Source organism: Adiantum capillus-veneris, chromosome 18 (assembly GCF_014529385.1).
Source record: "Adiantum capillus-veneris isolate H3 chromosome 18, ASM1452938v2, whole genome shotgun sequence".
In the NCBI taxonomy this organism is placed as follows: domain Eukaryota; kingdom Viridiplantae; phylum Streptophyta; class Polypodiopsida; order Polypodiales; family Pteridaceae; genus Adiantum; species Adiantum capillus-veneris.
Genome location: NC_140948.1, coordinates 10,120,388 through 10,129,799, shown reverse-complemented (window position 1 = coordinate 10,129,799; position 9,412 = coordinate 10,120,388). Strand labels below are relative to the sequence as shown.

The window sequence follows — 9,412 nt, the reverse complement described above, 5'->3', positions numbered from 1 at the left end:
TAGAGTAGTCGAACAGCTATCACTAAACTAGCGACTTGTAGTCCCGAGTAGGTCACCTAATAAAAATGTAACCTATCACATGAGTTTAACAGAAGGGTATCTAAAGTTATTGAAACTTATAGAAGTATATATACATAAGGGCATTATTTTTTCAAATTTGAAAAAAACATACAAATTTTAAAAGAAAAGGGTACATTATATTCTTAACAAAATTCACAGATAAGGGGTTTTACAAACATGTCTTGAACGCACATGATATGGTAGTTTTACACATAGTGAACCCCCCCTGCGCTTGCAGTGCATGTACATGTCTTTGCTAAAGCAAGCTAAAAACCCCACAAAAATAAATCCCACACACTCTTTTGACATCGGGCGTCATGTCCCTATGTACAAATCTACAAAAACCGGGCTGTCAGAAATGTGCGCAACATAGTTTGCCAAACCCCCAATCTGCTAGAGCATTCATGCTCAACAGTAGACTATGCAAAATCTTATGTACAAAGATACATCATGTGCAAAGGAATCATCACCATATACGCCTACCACAATCAAATGGAAAAGTATTATCCCTTGCATCCATCGTGCACACATAATGGCATCCTTCAAAGTCATCAGAACAATCATCAATCACTAGTGAGCTCCAACCATCAACGTACATGTCATACAAACAAAATTACCATGGATCAACATTCTCGCCATCATGAGATGCATCACTCACATCAAGCCAAGACTAAAAATCCATTGTATCCATGTCATTGTGGCTATTACAACTTTCCAAGCTACAATCCTCTTCAACATCCACACATGCATGTGAGGTTTTCATAAGCTTCTTCCCCCTTGACAATGCATGACACACCCTGACTTGCATCTCCTCATCCATCTTAACTTGTGTATCATCAAAGCCGCAATCAATACTACCATCATCATACCCATAGGTCTCATAATCATCACTTTCACTACATGCCATCTCTTGAGCATAATTAGTAAGCAAACATGAATCCCAACCAATGTCACCAACACCAATCTCAACATCTCAAATGGGTCCACATTCCCACAAGTCATCACGATAGCATGTCAACTCATAAGATGGCGGAGGAAAAGCATTACCCATAATGTCAAAATGCATGTCATTTGTATCAAAAATAAGAACACCCATAAACACATAATGTAAACACATAGAGATAGATTAGGCCTTAACTTTGTGAGCATCCATACATGGAACTAAGTCATCCATATCATTTCCCTCTTTGTCATACACATTAGGAGATTTCGGAGGTCTTTTGGAGGGCCTTTTGGAAGAGGGAGGAAAATAAGCTCCTCCAATGAGAGAAGAGCCTACGTTACGTAGAAAAATAGATTGATATTAACAAAAATATAAAAGGTGTCCCTCTCCTCATTTAATAAACTAGTGGTCCTTGAAGACGATCACTCTCTTTCATTTAATGCGAGCACCTTTTTCAGAAGGTAGATGCGGTGCATTTGATACGGCTTACGTCTTCACTAGAATTCAAAAAGTTACAAAACTATCAAGTGGTGAAAGATTTTGAAACTTTTGATACTGTCAATGCGTCCGGAACGCCCAAATATCCTAGAAATGAATGTCCAATTGCTTGGCTCCGACATCCAAAGAGGCAAAGAATGTCAAAAGCCCCTAAAAGAACATTTTACTAACGGCGCGCGAGGGGGCATTCCAAAATTTTGGAATGCTTCATCGCGCGCCGTTAGTAAAAAGCCCCTTTTTTCCTCTTTTAGGGAGATTTTTGAGAGGAAAATGTCAAAAAATCTCTAAAAAGGCCTCCATCTATCACATAGGTTTTTTCTTCATCATCTTAGCCTTAGAGATCATAATTTCGAGTCTATAAGAGTGAGCACGCACACCCATTGTTACAATTCTACAAAGTGCATTTGATCACACACACACACACACACACACACACACACACACACAGACAAATATAACATACACACAAACACACAGAGACACAAATATAACATACACACACACACACAGACACACAAATATAACATACACACACACACACACACCTCTCTCTCTCTCTCTCTCTCTCTCTCTCTCTCTCTCTCTCTCTCTCTCTCTCTCTCTCTCTACTAAAGGCGCGCGTAGAGAGGAACAACCGGTGTGCATGTCTCTATGCGCGCCTTTAGTACTGTGCATCCACCAGTGTATGTGTTATGTGTGTATGTGTGAGTGTTATAGAGAGAGGAAGTAAGGCGGGGGAAAGAGAGAGAGAGAGTCTTTCTGTTACCTTATACTAACGACGCGAGGAGGTGTTTTTTGAGGTCAAAACATGCTCCACGCGCGCCGTTAGTAATGGGAGTCTCTCACTCTCTCTCTCTTTAAATATGCTAGGCTATAGAAAGGAGAGAGAGAGAGAGAGAGAGAGAGAGAGAGAGAGAGCATGGTGCAAAAGTGCAATGAAACATGGGTAGGCTTTCTTGAAAGATAATTGTCCAAAAATATCTAAAAGGAGCTTTGTACTAACGGCGCGCAGAGGGGCATTCTAGCATTTTAGAATGCCTCCTCGCGTGCCTTAAGTAAAAAGCCCATTTTTTGGGGTTTTTTGACATTTTTTGCCTCTCTGGATGTCGGAATGAGACAAGTAGACATTCGTTTTGAGGGTATTTTGGCGTTCCAGACGCATTGGTGGTGTCAAAAGCCTCAAAATCTATCACTATTTGACAGCTTGTGACTTTTCAACTTTCAGTGATGACGTAAGCTGCCTTGAATGCACCGCACCTGCCTCCTGAAAAAGACGCTCGCATTAAATAAAAAAGTGACCATTTTCAAGGACGATTGGGAATATAAATCTACTTTTTAAAGTGTCTGGTTGTCCTTTTGGACGTACTCACAAGGTGCAAGTGCATTTTAAAAAAAGTTTCTAGAGAGAGAAATACAATTTCTTACAAGGCCCTCCAAATGACCTCCGAAATATTCTAATGTGCACTCCAAGGTCTTTTCTTTCACAGTATTTCTTGCACACAACTAGTTACTCATCAATATCTACATCATCAAGAGAGAGAACCTCGTCTTCTACATGTGACTCAACCTCATTAGCATTGCTAAAATCATCAGTAGTGACAGAAGAGCTCTTCTGTAAAATGCATGAAGAAGTAGACGATTGATTGACATCGTCCAACCATCTTCCTTGCTTCAAGAAATCAACAATTCCTTTCACACCCAAAAATTCAATGCAAGCAACTTCAATGCCCAAACATCCTGGAAGGGTACCAATGAACAAGAACTTCTCTTCCTTTGCATCCAGAACCATATCCTCAAGAACCTCTAGCTCTTTCTTGAGAGAGAAAAACCTCATGTAATGCATGTCCCCAAATCTTCTAGCCTGCTTAGCTTCAATTGTTTCATCCCATCATTCATCCTCAACAAGGAATCATTGAGCTTGATGATGGCTGCAGTTTTGTGTCTACACCATCAAGATTGAAGGTAACCCTCATTGGCAGGCACCAAAACACTGTTGGGAAAACAAGAGCAAGGGGGCACCTCTATAGCAATGTCTCCCAATAGTGCTCAAGACACAAGATTAGCACCACAAATGGTAGCAAAAGAACCTCAACAAAATCATAACTCAAAAACAAGTGATCTCTTGGGAATTTACCAACACACACCCACCCAAAAGACCGCCATGAAAATTAGGAAGCACTCACCCTATGATGGATTTACAACACAGGCCGACCAATGCACTTGAGAGAAAGAGCTTCCACCTTCACCAAATAACTCTTCAAAAAAACAATTTTGAAGTGCACACATCTTCAAACAAGAGCATTAGGAGAAATATGGACCCTCTAGGGGCCCTTTGGGATTAAGGTTAATTAGAGGCCAGCCAATAGGAAGATGGTGGTGGACACACTCTACAACTAGGAGGAGCTAGGTGTGTCATAGTTTGTCCCCTCCTTCCCTTGGTTTGCCTAAGTCAAAACAACCTTTTAGAGGAGAATACCATGCTCTTACAAGCCTTTAAAACCTGGAAAAGGGGGTGTGGCAGTGAGGTGACAGTTGGAAAAGTGAAGATGACATGATGGTACAATGTAATTTGAATTTGGGGAGGGGGAAAGGGGGGGTGGGCTTCAATCTCAACCATTAGATCCTTTTTTCATCCAATGGATATCATCAAAGGCGCTTTTCAACCTCAACCCTTCATATTGAGTGAGATCTAGTGGCTAGGATAAGCTCCCCTCTCTTCAAAATGCGCCTTTTCACCTCCTCCCTTGATCTTGATCGAGATCCAAAGGCCGAGATTGACCCCCCACTTCAAATGGCGCCTTTCAACCTCTACCCTTAATCTTGTGTAAGATCCAATGGTCAAGATTGCACCCCCACATCATATGGAGCCTTTCTCTTTTACCCATCAAACAATTTGCACCTTCCCCTCCAATTAACCAATGGTCCATCTTCCAAGGCCTATTAAATATGGGCCAAAGACCCCACTAGTCAGTTTCTTTTGAAAACTGACATATTCTAGCTCAAAACCACTAAGAGGTTTTTTGTGTCCCCTTAACCCCCTACCAATTAGAAATTTAATCCCAAACCTTACAAGGCCCCAAAGAAGTCCAATATTTTCCTGATGGAGCTTCCACAACCTACCATACACCAAACTGCCTGCAAGATGCCATATCTTGTGCGCTGTGGAAAATAGACTCTATCTCCCAAACCACAACTCCAAAAGGGACACTTTCAAGCTTCAAACATTCTCTGAATTTTCTATAAAAAAACCTCTGAAAACCACAAATTTCAATTCTATGTACCACTATGTGCAAGATTGGCGCGAATAACAAGTTGCCATGGCCCGATTACGCGTAGGAAGGCTAGTCGAGAGCAAAAAAATTGCATCCAAAAGCATCAATAAGCCACAACGACCCAAAACCTGCAATTTTTTTTATATTTGATAGAAAGTTTTTCAGTTTGTACATGAGTTTTAGTTATATACAAGTCTCCCTTCAAAAAACTCACTCACGGGCACTTACAGTAGTCGGACAGCTATCAATAGACTAGCCACTTGCAGTGCATGTACATGTGCTTGCTAAAGCAATCTAAAAAACCCACAAAGAAAAAGCCCACACACTCTTTTGACATCGGGCTTCTTGTCCGTATGTACAAATGTACAAAAAATGGGGTGTCAGAAATGCGTGCAACATAGTTTGCCAAACCCCCAGTCTGCTAGAGCATTCATGCTCAACAGTAGACTATGCAAAATCTTATGTACAAAGATACATCATGTGCAAAGGAATCATCACCATATACGCTTACCACAATCAAATGGAAAAGTATTATCCCTTGCATCCATCGTGCACACATAATGGAATCCTTCAAAGTCATCAGAACAATCATCAATCACTAGTGAGCTCCAACCATCAACGTACATGTCATACAAACAAAATTACCATGTATCAACATTCTCGCCATCATGACATGTATCACTCACATCAAGCCAAGACTAAAAATCCATTGTATCCATGTCATTGTGGCTATTACAACTTTCCAAGCTACAATCCTCTTCAACATCCACACATGCATGTGAGGTTTTCATAAGCTTCTTCCCCCTTGACAATGCATAACACACCTTGACTTGCATCTCCTAATCCATCTCAACTTATGTATCATCAAAGCCTCAATCAAGACTACCATCATCATACTCATGGGTCTCATAATCATCACTTTCACTACATGCCATCTCTTGAGCATAACTAGTAAGCAAACATGAATCCCAACCAATGTCACCAACACCAATCTCAACATCTCAAATGGGTCCACATGCCCACAAGTCATCACGATATCATGTCAACTCATAACATGGAGGAGCAAAAACATTACCCATATGTCAAAATGCGTGTCATTTGTATCATAAGTAAGGACAGCCATAGGCACATAATGCAAGCACATAGAGCTAGATTAGGCCTTAACTTTATGAGCATCCATACATGGAACTAAGTCATCCATATCATTCCCCTCTTTGTCATACATGCACTCCAAGGTCTTTTCTTTCACAGTATTTCTTGCACACAACTAGTTACTCATCAATATCTACATCATCAAGAGAGAGAACCTCATCTTCTACATCTGACTCAACTTCATTAGCATTGTTAAACTCATCAGTAGTGACAGAAGAGCTCTTCTGTGAAATGCATGAAGAAGTAGACGATTGATTGACATCGTTCAACCATCTTCCTTGCTTCAAGAAATCAACAATGCCTTTCACACCCAAAAAGTCAATGCAAGCAACTTCAATGCCCAAACATCCTGGAAGAGTACCAATGAACAAGAACTTCTCTTCCTTTGCATCCAGAACCATATCCTCAAGAACCTCTAGATCTTGCTTGAGAGAGCAAAACCTCATGTAATGCATGTCCCCAACTCTTCTAGCTTGCTTAGCTCAATTTTTTCATCGCATCATTCGTCCTCAACAAGGCATCACTGAGCTTGACCATGGGTGCCATTTTGTGTCTACACCATCAAGATTGAAGGTAACTTGAAGCACTCGTCGTTGGAGGGCATCAAAACACTATTGGGAAAACAAGAGCAAGGGGCACTTCTATAGCAATGTCTCCCAATAGCACTCAAGGCACAAGATCAGCACCACAAACGGTATTAAAAGAACCTCAACAAAACCACAACTCAAAAACAAGTGATCTCTTGGGAATTTACCAACACACGTCCACCCAAAAGACCACCATGAAAATTAGGAAGCACTCACCCTGTGATGGATTTACAGCACACGCAGGTACACCAAAAGTTGGTCCACGCTATAAAGTGTACTATGCAGTGCAAAGGGGCTAACAGGTGCATGGTAGAGGGCTAAAGCCAGTGTGGGAGACCTCAGCAGGATAGTGGCAATGGAAATGTGTGCTTAAAGTTTTATTTTCGATCGAGGGGTCCTCCAAACTGAGATAATGATGATGGCAATTCAAGGTGTTCAAAATGCGGAAAATGTGTCCTGAAATGTGGTGTTCAAGATGCTCTAGAAGCTCGTCCAGACGGCTCGCCAAACAGAGTCCCGGTGTGAAAGTTATGATTGTCCTTAGATGAAATGCTTTGCAGGTTCCGACGGACAGGGCAGGTATAGACAGGTGGCGAAAAATTGGATCAATGGATACGCGTGTAAAGCTCAAGCTGTTGATCATGCCGGTCTTTTCGGTTCGCCATTCGGAGCTCAAACGGGCAAGTTATGGCATGTGGAATACTTGCCGAGAGTCGGGTATGTGCTCACCGGGCCATGTTGGTAAGCGTGCCGACATGAGTTTTTTGAGCTCGCTGGAGTTCTAGAAAGTGGCATGCAATATGGAAAGTCAAGTGGAGTTTACGGCTCGCTGATCGAAGTCATGGTTAGCAGGATATGCGCACTTCAAGTTGACAAAAGATTGCGATGGTGGCAAATTGAAGGCTTTTTTCCATTTTTCAGACATGTTGTCTAGGGCCCAAGGACGGCCGGGATGTAGAGGAGTCCTGTGGGTTTGGAGTCGATAAAGTGAAGCTCCATTGTGAAATGGCACGACGAATATCAATGACCCCGAGCACGTGGAGCACCGACGGCACATGAATCAAATACTTGAGCTTTCCTTGTTTTGTAAAAGTAAAACGAGAAGAGTGGCTGGACTCAAGGGGGAAGGTAGAAAAAAGTGAAGTTGAAGACTACATTTAAAAAGGGTAAGCTTGAGTAAGGAAAAGAGCCCAAAGGCAGTGGCGCCAGGCGTTATTGCTCAAAAAAAGAAGTTTTTTTCTTTCTTTGCCTTGAAAAAACTACGAGGAGAAAAGGAGAGAGAAAGGGTATCGTTTTCGACAAAAAAGGGGTTTTTTTTCTTTCCTTGAGCTTAGGGAGAAGGAGGAAGAGAAAGAGAAGAGGCTTTTCGTGCGCAGGGCGATCAAAGTTTGCATGCCATGGTGAAGCTTCGGTTGTGAAGCGGCACGAAATAGCAAGGGCCTTGCAGAAGAAGGAGCCAATGAGGGCTTCCAAGAGAAAAGGCTATTCTGATGCGAAGCTAGGGGTGAATTTTCTCATCGAGCGTGTGCCGACAGAGTTGAGTGGCGAGGGAGGTGTGTGCCTCTTTGTATAAAACGGTGATGGCCAGGTGTTGAATTGCGGAAGAGCTGGAAGAGGGCAAGATCGGTGTGATCGTTCTCTAGCATCTGTGCAAAGCGTGTGTGAATTGAGCGAAGTGCAGGCGAGGCCCTGCTAGTGATAATTGTTCTTTTGAAGGTGTTTTTTTGAGAGGACAGGGGTGCTGTGAATACCCTGAGCTATATAGGGGCAGTTGTTTGTGTGTCGGGTGTGTTCCCCATTCCCTCTCTCCATCTTCTGGTGCCCCCGCGGAGGAGCACACTGATTGCTCCTAGTTAAGTGAAGTGAAGCCGGTTTTGGTGTTGGTCGACATGGCGTCTCGAAGCTATGGGCCAATTTTTATAGATGAAGAAAATCCTGATGAGTGGGTTGCAGACTTTGAGTTGTATATGTTGTCGTTGCGTATGCCCAACGAGGACAGCAAGATGCAGACATTTCCTTTGGTGATGCGCGGGAAAGCAAAGATATGGTACAAAGCTTTGGAAGGTGAGCCCAGGCATGCTTGGCCGGCTCTACGGGCGCGTTTCCTACATGATTTCCGCAAAGAGGCGTCCCTAGTGGAGATCGATGCCAAACTGAAGGCACTTAAACAGGATGTAAGTGAAGAGTTCAATTTGTTTTTGGATCGTTTTGAAGTGTGCTGGACAGAGTTAGCGAGTTCCATGCAATTGGTCAAATGGCGACTACTTCAAGCTCGATAAATTCATGGCATGCTTGCATCCTAAAGTGAGGGAGAAGGTGGACTTTGAGAGCCCAGAAAACTATAATGGTGCAGTGACCATCGCAAAGGCAAAAAGCAAGAAAATAAAAAAGAAGATTGAACAAGGCGTGTCGGGTTATGAAGCGGTGGTCCAACCTCAAGGTCCGAGGGATGTTGTTCATGATGAGAACCCTACAAATCGAGGTGTAGCTGTTGTGCCACAAAATTGGGTGCTAACCGTGCAGGATTTGTCTGAGCAAATACAGGAATTGCGGCTAAGCGTGATGGATAGAGGTCAACCCAAAGGAGAAAGGGGCAGAGCAAGGCCACTGCCTGGCCAGTGTTACAATTGCGGTGAAGAAGGACACTATGCACCAGATTGCTCTCATCCGCTAAGAGAAAGAGGTGGTATTTATCCACTGTTTGGCAGAGGTAGAGGCCAAGCATAGCTCAATGGCCCGAGGGAGCAGGTAGTTGAGAATCAAGTGTAGCCAGCTCCTCAGGATGGTGGTGAAGTCCCTAGGGTGAATATCATTGGAGTGGATAAGCAGGATGTTGAATTTTTGGCCAACAAAAGAGCAAGGATGGAAAGTGAGACAGAAACCGAGCGGGAGACGAGGGC

General features: G+C 42.8%; 1 pseudogene; it reads right to left on the bottom strand.

Moving 5' to 3' along the window:
- Nucleotides 1-526: 526 nt before the first annotated feature.
- LOC147435218 (uncharacterized) lies at nt 527-3,290 on the bottom strand (annotated as a pseudogene).
- Between the last annotated feature and the right edge of the window lie 6,122 nt (nt 3,291-9,412).